Source organism: Diadema antillarum, unplaced genomic scaffold (genome assembly GCF_040938485.1).
Source record: "Diadema antillarum isolate AM-2024a unplaced genomic scaffold, OU_Dant_1.0 seq00001455_RagTag, whole genome shotgun sequence".
In the NCBI taxonomy this organism is placed as follows: domain Eukaryota; kingdom Metazoa; phylum Echinodermata; class Echinoidea; order Diadematoida; family Diadematidae; genus Diadema; species Diadema antillarum.
In genome coordinates, this window is record NW_027272201.1 from 1,264,942 (window position 1) to 1,292,714 (window position 27,773).

Consider the following 27,773-nt stretch of genomic DNA (forward strand, 5'->3'; position numbering starts at 1 on the left):
GTAGACGAGTGGTGTCGTGTAGAGCAGCCTCTGCATTTTATCGTCACTTTCTTGGCGCTCTAAAATAATCGACTTGATGTCAACACATTTCCTTGTACATCAACTCCGGAAGCGTACTACCTCTCACATGCATTACACCCCCCCCCCCCCCCCCCCCCCTTCCTCTTCCTCCTCCTCCTCCTCCTCCTCCTCCTCTCCATTTCCACGAAAGGAAATAAAGAAGGGGGTTTCAAATCACATCGGGTTCGGTCGTTGCTGCACATGCGCGTTGAACATTATCCAAGTCATTTTCCTCAACTACCCTACTATCTACATCAATAGAATCTGATGAGGAAGAAGATTGGTGTTTAATTTTCTAAAATAATTGTGAGCATACGACGGAAGGGTATGCGATTCGTACTTTCCTACATTATGCATGTCATATACAATAATTAGGCTGTAATAAATTATCATTCAGAGTTTGAATCGATTCTTGTTCAGCAATCTGTTCCCGATGAGCTTCACACAGTAGCGACTGCCCATTACTCTTCATCTCTTGTTTCATTATACGCTCCAAGCAACGTATCGTCCACGCTCCGAGAGTATAGTGTAGGATCAATTTGGAGTTATGTTGATTAAACATGGCTCCTTGGGATGTACTTAAGACGGGATGGGTCCTATACGTGATTAATCCTGAGTCAAGGGGATGTTTCGAGCTTAATTTGGGTTATTGGAAGGCGCCAGGGAGACCTTTTCTGCCTGTTAGGCACGGTTGCCTTCTGCTGTGAAGATAGTTTACCAGAGAGGTGTCGTCTGCTTTGAGACGATGGGATAATGAAGCGATTTGTTCGGCGGGAGCGAAGGACGGGAGAGATTTCACCGCTTCGGAGGAGAACGGATTGCCGCAGCTCTCTGTGACGAAATTAAATGTTGCACGTCCGGACTACATCTCATTCAGACATAGCCATTCCCTGGAACACCGCAAACATTCGCCATGAGACAGGAATATTAGCGTGGCGTCTGTCGATCGCCTTGCATGGTTTTTCGCTCTCATAGACGCAGTCACATTAATTTGGCACACATCGGTATAGTGGTTAAAGGATCGGGGCTATCACGGAAGTGATCATGGATTCGAATCCTGCATGGTGCGAACACCACTTCACAGGATGCCTTACTTGTTCCTTCTGCCCATAATGTAAATTTATTGTGCAGTAATTAGAGTGGGAAGACACCCATGCCAAGGCTTAATTTGCTACCTTAGATAGATAATCTGGGTAGATTAGAGCACATTGTCAAAATAATTTATGAGAGAAACTTGTAGTGGTGGATGTATTTCACTAGGAGATTAAAGCTAGAAAACGTATGGGCAAATGGTTAATTTGATGTGTCAGACACTATGATTATGATATGTTTCAGGCAAAATGAAGACGACGAATACGTCTAAAGAAATAGTGGGTATATCAGAGGATGTGATCGTCGATGCGATTTCAGAAATAAGAAATTAGCAGATTTCTCCAACCCCATCTCACCCACTCACCCCCCCCCCTCCCTTATAGCCATGAACGAAATAAATCCGACGCGTTTTCAATGATTTATACAAGTCAAAGAACGTGAAGATATTAAATTATCTTTCAGCCATGGATCTGAAAAAGCTTTGTGGATTTCCATACGCAGACAGGAGTATTAGGGCCGTCTTCGTCATCACATGTTGAATTGTGCGTGAAATATTTAGTTTGATCGGAAATCTATCTGGATTTTTGCTTCGATACGACATTTTGTAGATCCATTTTTCATTTATTTGTGTACAAATAGAATTGTTTCTATTTAAAAGATATCTCTGAAAGACAAAAGAAAACAATTTTACATTTGTATATTATTTTCTATTTATTCAGGTACAAATATCCTAATTGTTCCAATCTGAAAGATGTTTCAGTTTGATGTTTCCAGGTTAGCATGCCTGTACAGTGACGGGGCATTGAACTGCACATTACTTGAATATGAGACCATTCTGAAGCAAATACATTTCACACAACAATAGATTATATAATGTACTCTTAAATGAATCCCACACGGATTGGAACAATCATCCCCCAGCATTCCCACTGATTCCCACTGATCAGGTACTAGCCATCCCCTTTAAACAATAGTTCTAAGTAAGAGACATTTGCGGTTCTAGCTTTGTTACTGATTTTCAAGCCATTTAGTGTTAGTACTCATTCGCAATTCTGCCTCGTTTAAATTCCGTTTACAGTATATAAGACTTACCGTGTCCAGTACATTTCCAGAACAGTAAACAACAGCGAAAAAAAAGAGGATGTGACAGAAAGCAAAGAAACATGTGGGTATATGGCCAATTCAAGACTCGTCACTTTGCGAGTAGTCCAGAGATCAGACGATTGTCTGATCTCGTTGTACATCATCTTCCCGCCTTCAAATAGTAAAGGACGATAATTTGCGAGCTGTGATGATAAAAGGTAATTACATCTGATACGCTTATGTGGTTGCAACTAATAGACCCTATCGTATAAGAACGATTACACCCGAAGACAATAAATCCCCCCCCCCCCCCCCGGTTAAATACCGGTTGGTGACAGGTTACAGTTAAAAATAGGGTTCGGGTTAGGATTCGGGTTAGGGTTCGGGTTAGGGTTCAGGTTGGAATTCGGGTCAGGTTTAGGAATAGGTTTAGGATTAGGGCTAGGGTCAGGGAAAGGGTCTGGGGTCATTGTCCAAGAGATAATCGATTGTCCTCGAACCGACCCTATTACTGTTTAGGGAAATATGTTATGAATTTTACAGTAAATCGCTCATGCGGACTGGCGCGGTGTAGCGGAATGTGCATTTTAACTCCATTGGGTGGGGAAATCATAGCAATACTATTCTACATTTCTTCAGTCTACTTGTTTCTATTCTTATTGATGTTAATCAGTGTCTCGACAACTGAAAAAAAAGCAAATGTCTTGGCACAGGACTTGAAACAGGCTATGAAATGAAAGAAATAAAATGGAATGAAATAATTCATATAAGGTGTATGTGCAGAAACGAACACATATTTCCATGGGCAAAATCATTATAGGATGTGACCATTATAGGAAAACGACCATGATTTATGTCAGCTAAAAAAAAAACCAAGAACCTACCACTGAAATTACAGGTTTTCCGTACTGTGTTTAAGCTTTTGGCAGTTAACAAATCTACATCGAAACTATAGCAGTAAATACATGTATATACAATGTTTGTTTGATGTGGATAAACATGGTAACAACTTCGGTACACATGGCGTCATTGCAGCGAATTGCGTCCAACATGTTTACGGTATCAGGCCACTTATTAAATTCAACATCATAGCACGCGCTTGTCCGCCCAAATCATCTCCTCTTCAAGCCACAATTTGGTAGGACGTCCCGCCACGTTTGACGTGGCTGTTTACCGGCGGTCATTTATTTCGCGGCGAGGACCGTAAGGTGCTAATATGAATTAATTGCGCGCGTTGTTCGCCCTTCCGTCACGTGACGTAATTATGGTTCCAAGTCAAGATCATTACCCCGCGATCTAATTAGCCATGTAAGATGCTCTTAATGACTTGCTAGCACTCCTATAACAACACGGTACTGTTGTCAAGCCAACTTGCACAGTGTTTTCTAACGATTCATTTAAAGGCTGGGAAGGAAGCAGCACGATGCCGACAACAACTCAATAGGGGCTTATTCCGTCCATTTTCAGTGATTTTCCGATTGTTTCTACAAATACTACTTTCCCATCTGCCTGCCTTTCATCACACCAAAGGATATCTCCGTCGCCAAGCATGTCCTCTGCTGATTTGCTTTAGTGTGCCTTTACCTGCATTGGTTCTGTCGAGGCAGCAAATGAACATAATCAGATTTTCGTCAGTGGTATCGTGTTCCTGTGTGGCTCAAAGGTCTCTACAGGACACAAGTCGTGCTTTTAAGAAAAGCGTCCACCCCTGTATAGGTAGCTTCCAACTGCCTATAAGATCAATGTCACTGTGCGGTATTTCCGCAGTACATTGTACTATGATGGTAGTACTTATAATGATAGTACTGAATCATCTTTTGCTTTCTTGTTTCACTGTTCAAAAGGATGCAGACAAAACCTGCGTCTCAATACGACTAAATAACAATTCATCATTTTCATTCTCTCCAAGAGCAGTAAGCATTATACGCTCTTGTCAACAAACAATTGTCATAATTATATTATGCTATAGGATAACACTGTCGGTAAAAACGAGTATAAATATTAATCCAGAAATGCTGGAGAGAGCAGACTGATGACAGACGTTTAAAGGGATATGTCGGCACTTTCGTAATCCTTTGACCAAAATGTAAAAATGGTTATCGTTGGTTTTTTTTTTGTTGTTGATAAACTCTCTCTCTCTTTCTCCCTCTCCCTCTCTCGACCTCTCTCTCTTTCTTTATCCCTCTCTGTTGACCCCGCCCTTTTCAGCAATATCCAATGCTGCCGTGAAGCTGGTATTGCTACCAGCAGGTTTCTGAAAGGCACCAATGGGTGGACAAGCAAACAGCTGCCTACCAAGGAGAGAGCAGTGGAGTCGAAAGCAAACAAAGCAGACTGGTCGTTCACGGAGTGTTTCCTATTCATTATTAACCAGGAAATGCATCTCATGAAGCCAATGGGCAATTTATATCATCATCACTTTTGTCATCATCATCATCACCGCCATCATCATCATCATCATCATCATCATCACTATCATCGTTATGGGATGTCGTCGTTGTCACCATAATCATCATATTCGAGGATTCTTTTAGGCATTCCTCTCTGTCACTGCCCCATGGCCCAATCCCATCTTATGCTGAAAATTTATACATTCCAATCCTCTATCCGTACCAATGTGATTGGGTTACCCTGTGTACAATTCCATCATCCTTCCAACCATAGTTCTGTGTTAAAAAGTAGGTTCTTCATCACGATTATGAGCATAATGAATGTAACTATACAGAAATAGTCGACCCAATGAAATGCATGGATTCGGAAATGAATTTAAGACTGTTACATAATCGTTATACTAGCTAGAGTACAGAAAAAACACCTCCTTTTTGCGGATTCGAATTCAATGTTACGATTTTCACTTTCAATGATCAAACTGTAAATCTAAAAGACATGAGCAGGCCTACTATTATTAAGGATTTACTTCTCAATAACAACGCAATTCTTTTTGGCATATACTCGAGCCACTCATTTGAAATAGAATATTCTTACTTAAGCTGAAAAGGTCAATTCGGTAGTGTGAGGTCACCTTGATGTTTTGTGTTTTGTTTTGCTCTTTTTTTCACTCCGGGTGGTCAGTGGTGGTGGTGAAATGTCGACCATATTGTGAGTGACAATTCAAAGCTTTGTGGTCCATTTCTTGGAACTGTCGAATACGGATCGTAAAATCTTTTGATGTCATAATTCACGTATTTCATTAAAATGTCTCAGAAGTCAGTGGCCTTATATGTTTACGTGCTTAAAATCTGTTTTTAAAGGAAACCAGATCAAAAATATAAATGTGGATTTAGTGAAGGCGGCAATATCAGTAGAGCACATAGGTGAAAGTTTGAGGAAAATCGGACAGTCCATTCAAAAGTAAAAGAATTGTACAGTTTCGGTGCCGTCATCGCTGGCTAAGGAGACTGCTAAACTTCATGACGTCATTATGGACATCAATATACAGGAAACTAAAAAAAAATAACATATTTCACTTTTATAGCATAATGAAAGAACACTTGACTTATCTCTTTCAGAAAAAGGAGAAATAATTTCACCCTTAGTATCATGCCAGTATAAGAAGTCGATAGACTGTTAAGTTTCGTGGAAAATGAAATTTTGTAAAATATTCTTTTTTTATATTGTTGTCCAATATGATGTCATGAACTGTAGTAGTCATATTATCCAGGACTGGCTACATTGAATGGATTATCGATTTTCCTCAGACTTTCCTGACGTGTTCACTCAATTCACATTTATAAAATTTTGTTTATTTGGGTTTGGGTTTCCTTTAATGGACTTTTCTGCGTGAGATTGGCTGATCCATTAGGCACACTAAAATGGACACCTGTAAAGTTCAAGGATTTGTATTATGCGAATTGATGAGAAAACTACTCAGCCGAGATTTATCTCTGCTGAATTAAATTTTGATAACATTTTGATTCTGTGTGTATTCAATTTTGATGAGTAGACCTCGTGTACCGGACGCCAATGCATGACTACGATGATGAAAATATTAATTACGATAATTACAACACTAAGAATGATGCTGATTATAATATCTCAGCAATGACTACTTTTGCATAATCTACGTATGGCCTTGAAACACCCGCTTTTGATGGAAGGCCCACTTGTAACACCACTTTGCCCAAGCAGGCTCTGTAAAATCATCCGCCAAGTGTCACATACAGTTTGCACACTCGCAAAACCTCATCATTTCCAAATTGCAATCTAAATTGAAACTGCGTGTAATTGGACCCGCCTCAGACATCAAGACCGAGGTGTTATTTGCTTATCCATTAGGGCACTTTCCGTATTAACATTGACTTCTTGGCCGTCTTCAGTGCGCGACATGTGCCATTGATCATTTGAGATATAACATGTATGATATATGCCTACGTGATCATTCACGTCATGGCCAACGGTTCTCCTTTCTTTCCTAAAAGCCACGTAGCCTTAGCAATCAGCGACGAATGAAAAGTGTCAGTCGGATTCGGAGCTAAATGAAATAGCCAATACAGTGATGTCAAGTTCATTGGGCAATTCTCAATGAAGTAGAGAGAAAATAATTAATATAGGTGTATTGTGTGTGTGTGTGTGTGTGTGTGTGTGTGTGTATATATATATATATATATATATATATATATATATACAAGGCTGGACATTGGCGATGTCCCTGGTCCCCTAAATATTGATGTTGGGCCACCAAATGTTTTAAAAAAGACTATTTTTGGTGGCCCAGATTGGGCAACTAAAATTTAGAATGGATTGCTATTTCTTATTTTATATCTGAAAAAAAAAGATACTTATGTGTTTACTGTAGGATTACTCTGCATAACTTTGTACTTTTTAAGAGTGAGTTAGTATGTACGTCTGTCCGTGTGTTTTTGTTGTAGCAAATATTCACAAGTAGCAATGCTTATGTAACTACTAGCTGGCATGTTTTTCCTTGCTGAGAGATTAGTAACTATGTTGCAAAATTTTCCGTCTTACTGTACATTTCAATTTTTATTCTGATATCGCGTTCCGTTGCCATAGCAAAAACAAGGCTGTATCGGCTTACTGGTTGCTAGAAAGAATCAATTTGTTCTCAACTTGTACATTGAATTTGAATCCGGCATGAGACTTGCATAATAAAACGAGAAAACGTTTGTCTGTACAAAGGAAAGCGATTTCTGTTCCAAAGGTGTGCTACCGAAAACAATGCACTTCGATGTTTTCAGTTTTTATTAATGTACTAAAATCCATGGATATCTCGTCCTTGAGGAGCTTGTATCTAATCAACCAGGGGCCTATTGCGTAACAATTTTTTACCTTACATAACTCGGGTTACTTTAGAGAGGAGCTTTTTCCTGCGTTTAAGTCAATAGCTGAATCCATCTAACCTTCGTTTTCCGTCTTTCCCGGAGTTTCTTTAAAGTAAAAAGATATATGCAACAGGCCCCGGTCCTCTACTCAACATACTTTTTATTCTTAGAGTCTAATTTCTATCCATTGGTTGAATTGCAAGGTCAAATGAACGTCAGGGTAGCATTTTCGTCATTTAAAATAGAAAAGCTTTCAAGACATGTCAGAAAATATTTGTTATAAATATGTTGAGCATGATCATTGCAGTGCATCGAACAATAATGACAGTTTTAAGGCGAAATAATGGTCATAACAATGAATAATGATGAATCTCATTCATCGGCGTGTGTTAAAAAAAAATACAGTCCTATACCAGAACTGCACAAGCACATACACACACTTTTCCAAAATCTTTTCGTAATATTCCATTGGTATTTTAAAAGGATAACATAATTCGGTATATTATACCCAGAGACAAAACTACAAAATTTCATCATTAACATAACCATAGCATTAGACAGAATTGTAAAATAAAATCCATTGTTTCTTCGTACTATCTTTACAAAAAGTACACCTAAATAAAAATGAAATGAAGAAAAGTGAAGACAATGAAAACCTAGCTGTGTTTCAAAGGAAAACCTATCAAGTCCACACTCCCTCCCCCATCTCCCCATAGCAAGTTCTCCCCTTCCCCTCCTAAGATGTCTAATCCCACAGTAATCTTTAACCCATAAACCTATAGACACACAGAGTCACAAACATTCACACGCAATCAAGAGTTTATGTTCCACAAATTGAATTGCTCTTGAACTTCGTGATAAGATACATCTCAGTATACTTTTTTTATCCTTGATGTCACCGTAACTCGGCCACGGACGAGCGATTGAGTGAAGAGGTCGCATTAAAAACTAATGAATTCCATGAAAGGTGTTAACTTAAAACCGTGAAGTGATTACCATGAGTATGAAGGCAGTTCACCTAAATTAAGCCAATGGTTGCGTGATGTCTGTCTGAGTAATTATTAAGGTCGGGCCACAATTCAAGGTCGCTGGCCGGTACGATAAGGGTTCAATTTCAATTTCAATTCAATTCAGTTCAATTCAATCATAGTTTATTTCCAATCAATGAAAATCAAAACATAGTGCAAGGTATACATGTCATGAAATGATATTTAAACATTTGCAAAAGAGTCTGGTATACGAGATAAATTGTGTTAAAATGTGTTTTTGGGTGTGTGTGCGTGTGTGTGTTTTTTTAAATGGCTATTCTTTCCAATCTTCCTTATACCTGAAACACGGATTCAAAATCATACATGCACACTTACTGCATGTTTTTAACTTTTAAAATTCGACTTAAAGACTGCTGAAGTTAAAATATACGTATGTGTTAAAACATATGTATATGTGCATATCAAATATATATTATATTACATTATATCATATGTCATATTTTATCATATCATATATCGTATCAAAATAATCATATAATATAACATATCATATCATATCATATCATATTACATATTATAATATCAAAACTAATCGTGACAACTTTATATGGATAGACCGATCATTTTACTTGTACAATGCTAGGTCTACGGAGGCACCCGTACATCAGTAAGGATAAAGCCACTAAGTTTTGTTGCCTTTTTCTTTAACTGCATGCTTGATTATAAATCAAGATTGCAATGTCTGTAAAGTGAAAGCGAAGATCTCTCGTTATGTTTGCAATATATACATAGACGAGGTAAGATAGACTTGATGCAAAAGCTGTTTATGAGAAAAGAGAGAGAGAGATCATGCACGTGAGTATTGGCTCAAGTTCAATTTCATCCTTTTTTTTCTATTCGGAGTTTGCACATTTAACACGTCGATGCAACAAGGCTCGCTGGCTATGCAAACGTGGCAGTGAACTTTCGATCTATCTCAGCCAGCTGCGGGTACGTATAGCTGCCTGTGCTTGGAGAGGGGAAAAAAGTCGATATTCCATTAACTCTACTTAAATGACCAATTCACCTGTGTAGATCGAGCTATCCTATCCTATTACCCCGCTGAGTATTGCAGCCTCTATAGAACTTTGGAGTCTGTGTGTGTGTATTGTGTGTGTGTGTGTGTGTGTGTGTGTGCGCGCGAGCGTGTGTAAGTACATACTTGAAGCGGATGTTTAAACAAAAAGTGGCGTAAATTAATACGCCATCGATCAGTATCAATCATTTTGCAGTGTTTACCCACCTCATCCCAACACTACACTCGAGACATATAATATAGTGGCAGATATGTTAATATCATAATGTACGAATTGAAATATGCGGGTTACTTCTGTGCGAGAGATCTCTCAATTCTATAATTGGTTTCATCAGACGAAACGTATGGCAGACATTCCTGTTCGGTTCTGATCGACACTCGTGGCGTCTACGAAAGGGCGTGTGAGTTGGTTCCTTATCGCTGACTTATACACGCCTTTGCACCTGCCGTGTTTTACTGACTTTTAGTTAAACCAACTTTACACTCATTATACACATAATTATATGAGCTAAAGTCATAAGCACACACACGTTTACAATTTGCATTTCTTGTTGGTCAAACGGTATTTAAAATATCCATCTATCTATCTACGTATCTCTCTTTCTCCATCACTCTGTATAAATTATATATATATATATAATAATATATACCATTTTAAGTATATGCACACACACGTACAAAATATTCATAATTCATATTATATATTATACAAATATCATGGCAATATAAATACATTTATAAACATACAATGATTATATATATATATATATATGTATATATATATATATACATTGCCATCATTTATATACATGTACGTATAAAACAACTATCAGCCACGCTGAAATTCTAAGTTTCCGTCGTTGATTTCTGCATTATAAAGTAATCAGTAGCTCCCCCTTAGGTGTTAGATCTACATGCATGTACGCACGTTGTCTACTGGCTCAGAAGAGTAGCTCTGAAAAGCATAGCGACATTTCACAAGGCTAACACTTTAGTTATTAGCGTCAGTGCGTTATCAATTCAGTAATGTGGACCTCTAAAGAAGATATCGACCTCTTATACACCTATATGGCAAATATGATGTTGTATTGTGTATGTTAATGTCAGCAAATGCTATGCACACATCTGCGCGTGCATATTGAGAGATAATTGGTTCTTCCATAGAAAAGTGGGAAAAGCATAGTCTTCTACCCAACTCATTCTATCACTGAGTTTGTGTAATCAGCTATACATTGTATATATGTCACGATTCAAAGCGATTCATGCGCCTGCATCCAACGTTCTGAGAGTTTTGAATCCATTTCATCGACGTAAGTATTTTGTGCGTCGGTGAAAGTACACTCGACAAAAATAGCATTGGTCGTTGGATTTTACTGTAATTGGGAAGCTTCGTAGAAAGTGCGTGGTGATGATCAGCCTTGGCAAGTGTCTAAAAAATGACATTAGTCAATGACCCTTTCAAGAAGTTAATTAGCTTTTCTTCTTGCATCACCTGTTTCAAGGCTTTTCATAGGTTTCCAAGGCTCCTCGGGTCAGCAGAAGGAAAATCCTCAAGTTGTACAATATCAAACATGTTAATGATTTGGGAGATGGTCTTTCTTCATGATGTGTTCTCAACAATAGATTAATGTTTTTGTTTGTTTGCTTATTTGTTTATTAACATGCGAAAGCAAGAGCGACAAGGCGACACGGAACAAATAAAGGATAAGACATCTCAGGAGTAGACTGTTGGACACTCCTTTCATAGAGGGGGAAAAAGTGACTACATGGTTATACTATTGTACAAGTAGGTCCATGGTATACAAATGAACTTAAAGGACAGGTTCACCTTCATAGACATGTGGGTTTAGTGAATGCAGCAATATTAGTAGAACACATCAGCGAGAGTTTGAGGAAAATCAGACGATCCGTTCAGAAGTTATGAATTTTTGAGGTTTCTGCTCAGTTACGACTGGATGAGAAGACTACCATAGCTTGTGATGTCATATGTGTACAACGATACAAAGAAAGAATAGAGAAAAGTCAACATATTTCCATTTTTCTCGCATAACGAAAGAGCACTCGACTTCTCTCTTTCAAAAGGCAGGGGGAATAATATTGCCCTTAACATACGTCAGTAACAAGTCGAAGAAATGTGCACTTTATTCAAAAAGTGAAGTTTTGTGAAATTCTCTTTTTATTTTCCTTATATCGTTGTACGCATGTGACATCATACACTGTTGTAGTCTTTACATCCAGCAGTGACTACACAGATACTTTAAAAATTCATAACTTTTGAACGGATTGTCCGATTTTCGTCAAACTTTCACTGATGTGCTCTACTAATATTGCTGCATTTTCTCAACCCTTATGTATATGAAGGTGGACTTGTCCTTTAAAGTAGACTTAAGGGTCTATCTCCCCTCTATTAACCGTACTGAAACCACGATGATGATACCATAATTAAGATGTCCATGCATGACCAGTCGATTTTCTTGTCAACCTCTTCTCTTTTTGATACGCGATTACATCGGCAAAGAAGGGTACCGCTGTACAGAACATGATGAGAAACATGGGATAATTGAGCTTCTTTACCGCCAAAATCAATCTACGTTAAGTATCCGCCACACTAGAGCGTATCAAAAGCACAACGAACTCGAAAATTTGAAGATACGTTGGCATTACACACCGCATTTACGAACAAGCCTCGAGCGCGTTGTGTGGACCATAAGATATTCATGAATTGACGACGGAATGATAATGAGACACTGCCTTTCATTGTAATGGAAATGAATGTGTATACTATAATTCACATTTCCATGTGCAGAAAAGTCAGTTATTAATATGGGGTTTGAAAACGACATAGAAAAACAAACAAACAAACAAACAAACAATCAAGCCTATTTCAAATCGGACTCTTATAAAGAGTGGTATATGTGTAACAAAGTGAATTGTGTCATTAAAGGAACAAAATTGTATCATAAATGACCTAAATTGTCATTGCTCCATTTCCTTAAAACAAACCCACTTTTACATTCAAAACGCTCAAGGTGTAGACAAGTCTAAATTACTTACTTATTCAATAAAACGTATTTTTTCTTCGTCTCTTTTGCTATATACTTATCACAATATTCGTACTTATATTCTGTACTTTGAAAACTTTCCTGTTCTGTATCAATGCGCTTAGAAACGCCCGCATTAAGCGCGATGCACATTTTATTCATTATCATCATTATTATCACATTAAAACCCTAGAGACATGATTGTGCAAGCTATTACATGCAATGGCAGATACTTTCAGCAGCTGTTCAGTGAGCTTGACAAGGTTTGTTTGGGATACGTGACCAAACAAGCGACAAGAAAAACAAGTGGTAGGCCTACGTGTGATTTGATATACTAACAATTACGGTAATCCTTTCCGCTCTGACAATGTCTCATTAAGTTTTTTTAAAGGCATAATTTACCATTTGCAGATGAAACAAGAACTCAGCATTAGCGCATCAAAAAATTCTAGTTCTAAAATATGAGGTTGGAGATAGAAACAAAAAATGTAAAAATTTGTACAAGTATAATCGATGCTAAACATTGCTAAAAATACAAAATGTGAACAATAGTTATAATAAAAATGTTTCCTGATTAAACCGTGTACAGTTATGGTTTAATGAGAAAAATAGTGATATCTCCTTTTATACAACACCTCAGAATGATGTCGAATTGTGATTGGCCAAGAACATGTCACATGACATTCAATAGAAAATACCTATCAAACTCATTGAGAGTGACAGCCATACAATAGGCCCCTGGCATGGGCCTATAGCACGGCTCGAAGGTACTATAGCACGGCTTCGCGGGGGGCTACTAATGCATGGCCGCTCACAGAGTTCTGTGGCTCACACCCGTAGCAAAGCGCCAGCAAACTACATTGTACAGTGTACGTGCTGGCCGGCTGCGCTGCGCTGCCGGTAAGTCTCACAGACCAGGCGCGGCGGAGTACTGCAACGTTAACGTGTACGCGCAGTTACTTTACCTACCTAGTTGCATGTGTGTATCGCGCGGCCTGTATACACCTAGCGGTACTGCTGTGTTTTTACTTTTGACTCTGATCTGCTACGTGGACCGCAGTGATCCCAACATCAAAACTTCATTTCAAGTTGAGAAACCGTAATTTGATTATTTTTCTGTGTTTTTATACAAAATCATTTTCGGAAATAGACAAAGTCTAGACCTACTACTAGATCTACCGACATCTCAGATCGACCTAACAGTCAGGCCTAACTCGATCTAACGTTAGCGTAGAATGGGTATAGACCCTGCGGAGTTCGTGATTCCTGTGACTGTGTGGTCGAATCATGACGAGTGTTTGAAAGCAGTACACAGGGTGGTTTACAATTCTCTGCCTAATTGTTACATTTATTTTTGGGCCTTCCTGAGTTGGCGGTCACTAATTTTGTATTGTGATTGTGGACAAGGTGTTGTATAAAACGAATAATTTATGATTTTGTTCGTGCATTGGGGCACGTAATACCGCACTCGGCGCGAGATTCGCCACTGGTCTATTCAACGCGGCGCTACGCGCCTTGTTGAATAGACCAGTGGCTCATCTCGCGCCTCGTGCGATATTCGTGCCCTATGCACTCACAACTCATAAATTATTCGTATAATATTTTAAGCTCTATTGCAAAAATCTTATATGGTAGGATGTTTTGTAATACAACTGACCTACACATATGCATCAAAAGTGATATCTTGAACATTTTTTAAATCACTGCACCCACGAAAGGTAAACAGAGCCTTTAAAGGGATGGCATAGTTTTGATTGAGATGGGGATTTAGATTTTTTTTTTGTGTGTTCGAGATAATGAGAAACCAGTTCTGAAAAAAGAGCATGCAATTCTAAGAGGAATTCAAAGTCTATTTGATGAAAATCGGTTTTGAAATGGCTGAGATATCAGAAAACCAAGTGGATTTAACCCGTTGAGGACGGGCTGATTTCGCTACCACAGGCATTTCCCATAGACACTTGCCCGAGTATAAATATGATAAAGTTGGGCAACAACTTTATTGGGTTTTAGATGTCTCAGCCATTTCAAAACCAATGTTCGTCAAATAAACTTTGAATTCTTCTTAGAATTGTTTGCTCTTTCGCATTCTATAAGTGGTTTCTCATTTCCTCACAAAACAGTTAAAATCTGAATCCCCATCTCAACCAAAACTATATACTATCCCTTTAACAAGCAAGATGATTGGGCCAAAGGAAAAGCCGCTTGACTTTCCCCCCATCTTTCGTGGCATAAAGGATAAACAATGTTTCTTTGCGTATAACTCTACCTTCACCTAGTGACATAAGGACACTGTAGTATTATTTCCTTTTAAATTCAGTCATTATCTCTTTGCACCCCAAACTACAAATCCTGGTAGCATATACTCAAAAGAGGAATTGTACACCCCGCTCAATGAAATACAGTACGCTAATCAAATGTAACCTAGCGAATTTTAACCGCAAAACTCTGAAGAACCAAACGTACAAATCGTAAATTTCCTATTGTCTACATTGTATATGAATTTATCTAACAATGGACTAAATGGATACATTCCGATGAAGCGACCTAAAACAAAACGTATACGAGCAAATAACTTAACACCAACATGGGCACAATTTCATGATTGACTTTTTTAAAATCCAATCTGTTTGATGCGCAAATAGCATTATTATTAGGAACAAAGTGGTCTAATATCAATGGGAAAGGCGTAGAAAATGCATATTTCGTGAATCTTAAGAATACATGCGTGTGGAGAAAATGTGTAACATTCCGCTTTAAAGTTGTTGTCGAGTCGGGCAACATTCTGAGATACACATCAATCCCAAACGACATCCACGATATTTCTGATCATAAATTCCAGGACTTACCTCCAGACGATGAACTCCAGAAAGCGAGGAGAGGGAAAGGGAGATGAAGCGGTACGGCGTGTGATCCCTCCGGGAGAGTTATCCGCACGTCGAGAAGAGCTGCCGCATCGTCATGATCGTGGCGCCTGAGTAAAACTCAGTGGATCGTGCGGAAATCCTCGTCCCGCCTGCTCGCTCGAATGCGTGGCTGGCACAGTGCGTCGTTCAGTAGCCTCAGCATGAGCGCGAGCGGGAGAAGATCCGTGGGTGATGACGTCATAACTTTAAGCCCATTCTTTCTGCGCGTAAGCCTGCGGAAATTGGGGGACAACAATAAATGCAGTCTCCAACTTGATCATTTTATGCCATAATGTATGCTGCAAGCACAAAATATGAGTGTTATTACACAAGGTCGAATTGATCTTTGATAATGATCTCACAACATGATCTTAATTTGGGACCTTTGTTTCGTGATTATTTTGATTTATTTGTCTAGATACCTACGCTCTACTATACAATCATCGTCTGCCTATCAAAGAATTGTCATTCTCACAGACATTAATAGATTATGCAACTTATGTAAATGTATGAGAGATATTATCAAGGAGTTTTTAACATGCTTTTAATATATCAATTACCACTTATTTTTATATCATAATCATTCAATGTTTCCCCAAGATCATTTGTAATTTTCTTATCTTTTGTTCTGTGAAAGAAAAAAAATTGTAATGACTTTAATTAGATTGAACATAATTAATTATCTGTATACATGCTAGTCGCTATAGACAGTTGACAGGACGACTGCTTTATAGCACGCAATGTGTCCTTCCAGTCAATTTATCAATATTCCAATGCCTTTTTCTCATCATTAAGTTTTTTCCTTCTTATCTTTACGACGCCCAAGTTAATTCGACAGTCAAATAATTATTAATCTTGTTTGTAAGAAAGAAATGTTACCATTCATTTCACTCCTGATATATATAGGACAATATTTTGTCATAAAATTCCAGTCATTACAAAGGTTTTTGTCACCTCCGCTGTTTATCCGCACTACGCTGATGACTGGTGGGGATGGATAAACTACCAGCTTATTAAATTTCTCGAGTTGTATAAACGATGCCACAACCTGTTGCCCAGTATTGAAAGGTGATATACTATTTTCTAAAGCTGGGTAATTACAGGGTATCTACTAATTAAGTCCCTCCAAGGGAGGAAAAAGAGTTATAGCCACCTTCTAACTTCATTTTGATCGTGATCTAGCATCGTGTTGATCGATAGCAACCAAATCGGGTGACGACAGCCAAGTTGGTTGTTTGCAATCCACAGCGGGAACGCGAATCTCTGAGACCTGAGCCAGAAGTTATCGATCGCTCGAGTTTTCTCCCGTCCGCATGCTTCCATGCTCACGCTATGCAAATTAAAAATCTTCTCTCTGACAACAGCTGTCTAAACAACTTCAGCAATCATTGGAGAGATTTTTGCACACAGCGCGTGAATATGGATTTCCTTGAATCATACCGTGTGAGTTCTGAATGATTTATCTATCTGATCTATAGTGTCAGATATTACATGCAAATGCCTAATCAATGATTTTGTCTAATAATAATATCCCTCGAGTTCCTCGTGCACATGATTCATAGGGAACAGACCTCTCATCCAGTGTGGTTCTTCTCTCTGAAACTCATTGCCAGCGAAACTGAGAATGTAGGTCTTCATCCTCCTTTTCAAGGAAGAACTGAAATCATTTTAGTAGCAATAATTTTAATGCTTATGGGACATCGCTCGCTTTAATCCCATTAAGACACAAGTATCATTTAGTGCAAAGCGATTCAAAAGATAGAATCTCACCTGCCATGAGAACATTGACTCTTCGCATCTCGTATATAGACATATCAATTTGATTCAAATTTCTTAACAAGCATATAAAATGTGTGAAATTCAAGTTGGCGTATAATAAGTACATTTTTCATCAGCATAGAAAGGGCTATTTTATGTCAGAGGAAATTGATAATAAACGCAGAACGATTGTAGTAGGATATTTTTCCTCCCTAAATAAGTCAGATCTCTAGCGAGATTTGTTCACAGACTTAAACAAGAGCACAGGGTCCATGAGTGTTGGTAGGATGACATTTATATTCGTGTTTTAACTCTGCCGGCAATATTTGCTATCTCGTAAAGGGACGTGTCAGTAGGAAAGAGCACCGTTGCTACATGGATTATACGAGTTGAAAGCAAGCATAGTATTATCATTATGATCCCTTTTATCATTCCCTACCACCATGACCAGCTGGTTGTACGTTAACAGGTGGAACGAAAGAGAAAAAGGATCATAATTATACTGTACGCTTTGTAGATCTATGAGTTGGTGCAACCCCTTCTGATTGAGCAAGTGTTCCTCTCTCCCTCTCTCTCCCTCTCTCTCTCTCTCTCTCTCCGTCTGTCTGTCTCTCTCTGCGTGTCTGTCTCTCTCTCCTCTCTCTCCTTCCCATCTCCATATATTTCTCTTTCTCTATGCCTCTGAGCTTTCCTCTATCAATCCGTCATTCCTCGATTGATGCATCTAATGTGCATTTATCTGTATTTAGCATGTCTATGATACGTATATGCACGTTATTTTGTATGTATATGATGTATGTGTATGTATATTCGTGAGGTTTCTACCTATCTATCGCCACATAGCTCGTCAGCAAAATAGCTTCCCATATCTCCCTATTATATATACCTACGTGTTTCGCTATTTACCTATGTTATCCATCCAATTCTCTCTTTGCGCAGGGTTTCACGGAGGGATACACGTTTAGCCGGTAGGGGTGGTGATTATAAGTGTTGCATTTTAATAGTGGGAGAGAGAGTTACAGTTGCAGAGTGTGTGTATGTGTGCGTGCGTGTGGGTCTATATTGTGCGATCCGAAGAACATCAGGTGTGTGTGTGTGTGTGTGTGTGTGTGTGTGTGTGTGTGTGTGTGTGAGGGAGAGAGAGAGAGAGAGAGAGGGAGGAAAGAAGGAGACTCAATCGAGGACCAAACCCAAGAGGTGGAGGAGAACACAACTCTCTAAGTATTGATCAGCCTCCGTTGACGATCGCATTTTAACACACTGGGCGTCCCCGAGGCTCAAGATAGTGGATACTTGCCTTGTAAATCAACACCAACTCCTCTCGTAAAAAAAAAAGGAAGAATAAAAATGGAGGAAAGGAATTTGCTTCGATATTAGAGTACTTCGATTAAGCTGCGACATTGATTTCCAGCGTTCGTGTATTCGTTTCAAGTGGGCCGCCTACTTCGGGGGGAATGCTAGAACCCGAGAGGCACTTGACATTTATCGAGTCAAAGGCTCGCAGTGGGAATCCAGCCTTAAAAACGGCAACATTTTGTCCAATCTGCTCGCGACACGACGGGCCACTGTGGCCTCTCGAAACGCTTCGACGATTTCTAACACTTCTAATGGGGCATATACAGATTTAATAGTCTACTCCTCAATGTGTCTGTCACAGGTTTATATTCACAGGAAATATAAGAATAAAACACTACCAAAACAAAAAATACTCTTTGAACAAATTGCATTTATTTGAAAAAGAAAATTTATATCAATTACAATTATTATGCATGATACACACACACACATACACACTCATATAATTATATAGATATATAATCATATACATATGATATGTGTGTGTGTGTGCGTGCCTCTGTGTGTGCGTGTTAAAACATTAGGCATGGAACTGTTAGCAAAGTCATAAAGTGTTTTTTGAGTTTGATGTAAAATATTCTAAGCCATATGAGCCAGTTGCTGTATGTAAATATTGTGGTCGTTATATATTTGCTTATTGATATCTTAGTGTATTTGTGAGTGTCTGTCAGTATTTATTTGACTTGCAGAAAACCCCACCAAACTGCAATGCTGTGAATACGGTGCCAATCAGGTACAAACACACATAATACATATGCACATGTACACAAAGCGCGCTCGCACACACACACACACATGCACACACACACACACACACACACACACACACACACACACACATACACACACACACACACACACACACACACACACAAGACGTTGCTTTTGGTTTCTGATGCAGATGTGGATATAATTTAAGGAATGTTTGTAAATATTTTGAAATGCAATGTTTGATCCAAGAGTACAGGACTGGAGTCACTCCCCCCCCCCCCCCCCCCCCCCACCAGCATCCCCATGGAAAGGTTAACAATACTATGAAAAGTCACTGATTACAATAAATTCATGTTACCAAGCCACTAAAAGCTGCATAAGATCATCTCATATTGCATGTGCATATCTTAGCTGTCTTACCCCCATCAGGCATAACCATTATGACAGCGGACATTTTCATGGTATATTTCTAACAGCCTCATGTTGGCAAAGAGCAAAGAAAATCCATCCACCTTCGCTATACAGTTGCATAGATTTACACCACACAATTTTTTTTACTGAAAATTACCTAAAGAGTGACCCCACGTCCAATTAGCTAAATTGATATGTAGCATCGAAATACAATGGACTGTGCTAAATAGAACGTATGAGGGAGTCCCCAGAAGATCTCAAGGCCGCGAAATTGGCGTCCATGTTTGCTGGATGCCGCTATACGGGGTAAGATAAGCAATACGTTTACAGTGATCATTAATATATTTGACAATGCCACGCGGACAAGCATTACTCGTTTACTTCTCTTCCCGTTCTCATTTCCATGCTATTTGCTTTTAGCTCGCTGGCCAGACAAGACAGCAAATAAGACGTCCTCACGATCGATGCATCATCTCTGTTTACCATCCATCGTAATCCCCCGGCTCAGGGAGACTCAAATGGCTAGTTCAGGAAGGCTTGTCGTATTTACATGAGCTTTCGCGGCGAGTATGGATTTTTGCACACGCGAACTCGCACATTACGAACTTTTAAAAATGTACCAGTAATATATCTAGCGTCACGGCATTAATATCAAGGAGGTACTAGGTGAAAGTAGTATACCTCTTTGGTAATATATACCTCACATTGTAATTCATGTTATCATATTCGCGTATGTTCGCAAAACAAAAGAAGGCTATAGAAAACTCTGACTAAACCGCCATCCGAGGTAATCCTCTCTTTACTCAAGAGCGCACCTGTTGAAATGTGGTTGTGCAAACTGCTCAAATATAGGTGGAAGCCTGGAAGGATATGCAGAAAATAATCTTTTACGACCTATTCTTTATTATGATGACATTTACCGAGTTTCATGGTTGTGTCTTTCAATCCTTGTCGGCGTGTTGATATTATGCAACCATGGAGCTAAGTAGCCTTATGATGCAACTTAGGCTTCTTTAACGTTGTCGTATTGGTTACGCTAAACAGGCATGAATTCGTAACGATAAATTTCTATTTGTCAGTACTTCTGTGTACATCTATTCGCGTTTGGGATTGTCATGACAAATACAGAAAAAAAAAACAGGAAGAACGATTAATCAAGCTGTTAGATAGATAAAATAGCAAGAAATAATGTTTTTAGGAGAAATGACATTGAAGTCAACATTATGAGTGGAAATTAGGGCCACCTACCACGAAATCACACAGCATCAAATATTGATGCGAGAGTAAAACTTATATCAAAGTGCAATTTAACCACAATAGATGTTAGATAGATAGAAGTTCATATTGGTAAATTTACCAGATAATAATAATTCAAGGTTGAAATTTATAGACAAAAGAGCAGACAGATGGACAGTATAAAACATAATAGCCACAGCAATGAAGTCATCAACAAAGACATCTATATTTCCTCCACCGCAACACAACATGAACATCCGATCTCAAGGACCCATGGCTCAAGCAATAAACCAGCGGGTATAGGCATTTCATTTCCGTCCGCACTTCCGAGCCATCGCCCGCTGGTCCTCTCATACGATGAAAAATGACACCCATTCGTATCACTCACATCAACAGTACTATTAATCCTCCCTACCAGAGGTAATCTAAGTGATATTATGATTTGATATCATATAATTGAATTGCTGCGAAGTGCGCGACCATCCCTGAGCCGCAGAAAATTGACACAAACAAACGAATGCACACAAATTGAATGAAAGAATCATTGTGTATGTCTTGCTGACTGACTGAGTTCTGTCAAGGTCGGATGAGGGATGCGGGGACATATCGGAATTACAAGGCAAACGCCACGCGATGTCTCACCAGCATCGCTATTTGTGATTTAAGCATTTATCAATGCAACTTCATTGACCTTTTGACCTTTTACCTTGTCCGACTTAACCAATATCGGGACTTGACAGGTATCATAGGTGATGTACCTGCGGTGTGAGTTTGGTGGTTATAGCTCAAAGCTGTCGAAAGTTAATGAGAGCTCATAATGTACAACGGCGCTTAAATCTGGGAAAGTTCATTTACATTTTGACCTGTGACCTTGTCAAAATTCACCAGTATTCGAACTTGACTGGCATCTTTAGGTGATGTACTTGAGGGCTTTTTACACTTGTAAATTTTTGCTTAGCCCCGGACCAACAGTGGGGCTAAGGGGGGGGGGGGCCTTAGCCCCACCGTTGGTACGGGACTATCCTTAGCCCACTTTCTGTTCACACTCGTTTTTGCCAAAGTGGGCTAGCCCCACCGATAGTACGGTACTATCTGGCCCTGCAAAATAGCAGGGGTTAGCACCGCAATTGCGGTGCCAAGCAAGTGAGTGTAAACAGAACGAAAAAATAATCCTGGGCTAAGCGACGGAGACGAAGTCCGACCCTCACTGGCCAATCAGAAACGAGGTAATCAAGTGCTGCCGGTGCGTGCGTGTACGTGTACAGTACACAGCGTAATTATGAATATTCATGTGGTTTGGAAAGTCCGGGGCTAAGAAATACGAGTGTAAAAAGGTCAGTTTTCTCCTTAGCCCCGGACAAGAGATAGTACGGGACTAATTGGCGAGTGTAAAAAGCTGAAAAAATTGGTACGGGACTAACGATAGTCCTGGGTCAGAGAAAGTCCGGGGTTAAGAAACACAAGTGTAAAAAGCCCTTTGTAGTGTGACTTTGGTGATCATAGCTCAAAGCCGTGGAAAGCTATTGAGAGTACGCCACAATCATACTATGTGTAAAGTGCTTATCAGGTAAAGTTCACTAACTATTGACCTTCGAACTTGTCGAACCTCATCAATATTCGAACTTGACCGGGGTCTTGGTTATAAACCTGCCTGGTGTGAGTTTGTTGGTCACATCTCAAATCTGTGGAAAATTATTGAGAATATATCACAACAAAATATGTACTCTGAGTACAGTCATTTGAAAGTGCTAATCTGGGAATGTTCATGGACCTTTTGACCTCTGACCTCGTCGGACCTCATCCATAGTTAAACTTGACCGGCGTCTTTAGACTATGAACCTGTTGTGTGAGTTTGGCGGTCATAGCTGAAAATCTGTGAAAAGCCATTGAGAGTACGACACAATTATATTGTGAGTATACAGTACTTTTTAAGGCAAGTTAATTGACCTTTTGACCTTTGACATTGTCTGGCAGTACCTGTAATCGAACTTGACCGGCATTGTCAAGTTATGTACGTGTGGTGTGAGTTTGGTGTTCATAACTCAAAGCTGTGGAAAGTTAGAGAGAGTGTACCAACTTGTTGACGACGCCGACGATGACGAAAACGACGAGGACGGAAAAATGACGCCTATAGATGTTTTGATTCCGTATATACGCGGGCCAAAGAAAGAAAATAAATTAAGGTATTTTACTACGTGTGGTAATTCTGTCATTTTTTTATATCACCAATCAGATGACATACATAAACAAAACAAATGAACCACAAAAAATAGATATAGGTGCCTAAATGATGTGATTTTATGTGTGGGTGTGGGATGGGTGAGGGACTCTACTCGCGATGTTCCAACTTTAGAGCAGTGGAAATGTGGAGTTGGTACCTCACGTGATTCGTATTATGCTACAAATACTACATCTGATTTACAGCGACGATAGTTTGAATGTGTTGGAAGACAAGACAAATTTCAACCGACTTGCGTTCCATCTTGTTTGATTAAGCATATTTGAAATATATCTCTAATAATTCGACAACAGAAATCTCACATCTTACCTCAGATTAGCCTTATATAAAATCAAAATGCTTCCCTAAATCGAATGGATGCCACGTTCGATGAGGACTCTAAACCATTCATCCCAAATAATCATCTTCTTTCATGCTTTGCAATGACAGTTAAACGCTCAACATTAAAAGCTAGGCTGCGTGATTTTGACTCCATTTGAGCCAAAATGTAATTCGCAGAAATTCGCACGAGTGCCTCTGACTGATCTCACAAAATTCCATTCAGTTCCGAAGGCAACTGCTCTAACCAGAAAGTTGTTCAATGAAGAACAATTACTGTATCGTGTTTGCAAGATTATTGTCAACCTGACGATCGATGTGTTCTCATCCATACTATTATATGAAGCACTCTTTTAAACACAAATAGCGACGTTGTACTAAAAAAGAAAATTTATACCAACTTCACGTTTATACCGAGAGCATTCGATGATGAGTCATTGCACTGTCCATGTAAATAAAGCGTTTAAGCATGCTATATAGTCCTAACCTTGCATTGACAACATGAATGAGTTGACGTTTTGGTGTCATACGTTTAGATGAGCCAGTTGTGATCAGGCATGAATCTTCGCGCCTCCTGAAATGGGCTTCGCCAGTCTAATCACCAGCAACATAATATCAGCGACCTTCAGCGAACATCCAAAACTGCGAACGTTCAGAGGTAATCTTACCTACAGTGGTCTTGGCGGAGCGGATGGCATTTCTACTCGTTCGGGGGTTCTTGGAAGTTTTCGAACTGCAAGAAACTCGGGGTGTTGATGCGCACAATCGAGAGTGTGAGAAGGGACACCGGCCAGAGTGGAAGCCATCGTGGTAAGAAGGGAAAAAAAGTAAAAAACAGGGTAGAAGGAGAATATGATGATGAAGGTAACGAAAAAATAAGAACAAGATGAGGAGAAGAATGAGAAGAAGGAGTATATAGGAGAAGGGAAGGATGCACAGAGACATAATAAGATAGAATAAAGAGTAATTGATCAAAGACTCCTGAGGCAACCATATAAAGGGAGTGCAGTCGGAATGGAGAAGAGAAGAAACGGAGAGAGATCAGTAATCTATAAATTCCTTAGATTGGAAATCAATCTATGAGATTGTGGTTAGGGACAAATGCAAAATCAGGCTTAAAAATCAGATTGACTTCTAAATCTATCAGATTGAGATTTTCAATCTAATTTTGGATTTGTCCCTCATCTGAATCTAAGGAATTTAGAGATGGACCCTAATTACACCCTGTAGAATTGCTTTTGAATAAAAAATATCAAAATGCAAATTTCTCTGTCAGCCAAGGACATCACACATCATTGTAGCCCTTGTAAAAAAAGGAGTAGAGATTCGTTTTTGCCGATGCTGAAAAGTACTTTTGATAGCCTATACACTAAAGGAGGAATATATTTTCCCCCAACACTTATTACACAACAAACGACAAACGTGTCCCTTCATAAACATGAAACACACAAGCACCCACGCATATACACCCCCTCGCTATATCTCCCTCCTTCCCTCCCCCTCCCTCTCTCTCTCCTTCTCTCTCTCTCTCTCTCTCTCTCTCTCCTTCTTTCACTGTATACGATATATTCTGAAGAATTAAATTCTTCGCCAACCGTACAAAATAACTTTCTTGCGGTTTCCTGCATTGATAGATTCATTGTCTCGGATCGTGTCGACAGCAAAGACCTCCGGACGGAAACGTTGCCATGGTAACCGGAACAACCAAAACTTTTACAGACATCTGCCTAATCTATGTACACGCTTGGAGAAGGCAGGTGTAATCCATACCGTGGCATAGCCGAGCTTAGATTTACGCCGCATCATGACAACTGGCAAGATTTTTGTCATTATTGATATGCAATAACGAGGAAAAGCTAAGTGCTCGTGGTCGTAGAACCTCGATCCCCTTGGCAGCGTGACGTGTAATTATTGTGTCCTGATTCCACTTTGATTGGATTTATAGCGGACTGACTAATTTATTGGACACCCAGAAATGGTGGTAATCATTCTATACTGTCAAATGGAGTGCTTGTAAAGACCAACATGTACGTCCAAGGTGAAATCCTTGGTAACGTAATGTGGATTTTTTTTTCTTAGAGATCCTTGAGGGACGCGAGGTATTGTCGAAATCCAGCATAGAACACTTATCCTCTTGGCGATTTTGTATTCATTGCAGTATTTCTTTAATTTTAAATTTCAATTTCATTTTCATATTTCTCAATGAAAAATACATCAAATGCAACAAAATGAAATTAGAGCATGTCTGTTTAATGTTTTGTTTTTATTTGATGTGAAAAAGGCGTTTCCTTAACATATTATTTGCAATGACAGGTTTATAGGAAAATCTTTCCTGGTATTTACTCGTCATGAGTATGAACAATGTACATTCTTTTGTTTCACCTCATATCTCATCATATGCAAATATTCATAGGTATATATCTCTGCTCAAGACTCCACTCTATGAACTACAATGTATGTTGTTCGATAGTGAGAAAAGCGTGTAAATCAAATCTGTTCGACTGGACTTAATTGTGAAAATCACAGAGAGAACATTTTCGTGACTCGTCCCGAGTTACTTCTCCAGTTCTGTCTGGAATGCTCGCTAGCCAGACAGAGCTGAAGAAGTGACTCGGACGAGTCACGAAACTGTTCTCTCCGTGATTTTTACAAGTATAAAGTCCAATCGAACAGATTTGATTTACACGCTTTTGGCATATTACCTGGATGAATCAAAATCTGCACCGATTTATGAGGATTTCAATACATAGTTTTTGCCAAGAGGCAAAATCACTCTCATAATCGGGGATTTTCGAACCATCATTAGTCAGATTAGAGAGCATTACTAAATGCATCGCAACGTTAATGGCGTTGACAGACGTGCAGGAAAAAAATGAGAAAAGAATTCATACATAATTATAATATCTAACAAGAGTACATTTGTACTATCATAGAGAAAGAGAGAGAGAGATTGAGAGATAGAGAGGGAAATAGAATAAAAGATAAAGATAAACAGACATACTTTGTGCAAAGTTCATCAGCACACGCACAACATCCCCTTCAATGCCTTTGCACTGCGATTGTGCCTGATCGGTGAACGCTAACCACCTCATGAACATAATCATTATACTTTCATTTTCACACGGAGCACTCGTTGATTTGATGAGCATGAAGTCCGGATGATTCTGAACGATGAATCCTTGAAACGCCCTGGTATGAAATGAACTTGTTGCAGCCATGCGTTTATTGCTCATTATGCTATTCAGTGTGATGATGAACATATAATTGAAAGTACTTATCTCTTTTTTTTTTCCTTCATAGACGACGATTTCATTTCATTTCATTTCATTTCACTGGAAATTTGCTGCTTTCGACATATTTTGATAAATCGACTAGGTTACGCAACCAGTACTAGTAACTATTAATAAAGGTTGGTATCTGGGGAGGGATAAACACATATGGATGAATCAATTTTGGGGAGTAAAATTAGACAACTTAGACCCTAAAGGTGTACAAGAGGGGAAACGTCCTCGTTTGTCGAGTTTTTTTTTTTTTTTATTATTCAATACGTGGCCAATAGAAAGACGTCTAACTATCGTGTAACCATCAGTGATGTAAGCGGCCCTTTATTACTCGAGTCATTCGGCCAAGCAAATGCTGTGCGCAGTGTGTGTGTGTGTGTGTATGTGTGTATGTGTGAGTGTGAGCTAGTGTTTGTGTGTGTATGTGAGTGTGTGTGTGTGTGTGTGTGTGCGTGTGTGTGTGCGTGTGTGTGTGCGTGTGTGTGTGTGTGCTTGTGTGTGTGTGTGTGTGTGTGTGTGTGTGTGTGTGTGTGATGCATATTATATCAATGATGCATATGACGTCGTCACGTCTGTCTGAGACCGGAAGTATTCTTTGTTCGTATGTGCTAATTGGCATATACGAATTTTCCATCACACTGCCACCCGCGGTATACACAATACACAGTCTATGATTGATGAAATAAGACTACTTCATCATAATGACGCACGTTGCTTGGAGCCAGAACTGACAGAGGGAAATGGGAGCAGATGGTGTTGTGTGTGCCAGAGGAGAAAAATCAGGGTTTTCTATCTCTAAAACGATAAAGGCAGCGTGCCTCTTTGCATTTCACAGGTTGATAATTCAGCAGCATTTTCCTTGTATATCAGCCTTGCAGGTATTCTACTTTCAGCATTCTTCAGACACGGTCGATATTAGGCGCGTTTCCTCAGACTGGAAT

General features: G+C 39.2%; 1 protein-coding gene across 1 annotated transcript in view; it reads right to left on the reverse strand.

Moving 5' to 3' along the window:
* Positions 1-27,773, reverse strand: part of LOC139709636 (polypeptide N-acetylgalactosaminyltransferase 13-like) — an 83,798-nt gene that overhangs the window by 30,924 nt on the left and 25,101 nt on the right. The window contains exon 2 of the mRNA XM_071621595.1: positions 15,466-15,755. The gene's annotated coding sequence lies outside the window, so the exon portion shown is untranslated. The remainder of the gene's footprint in view (positions 1-15,465; positions 15,756-27,773) is intronic.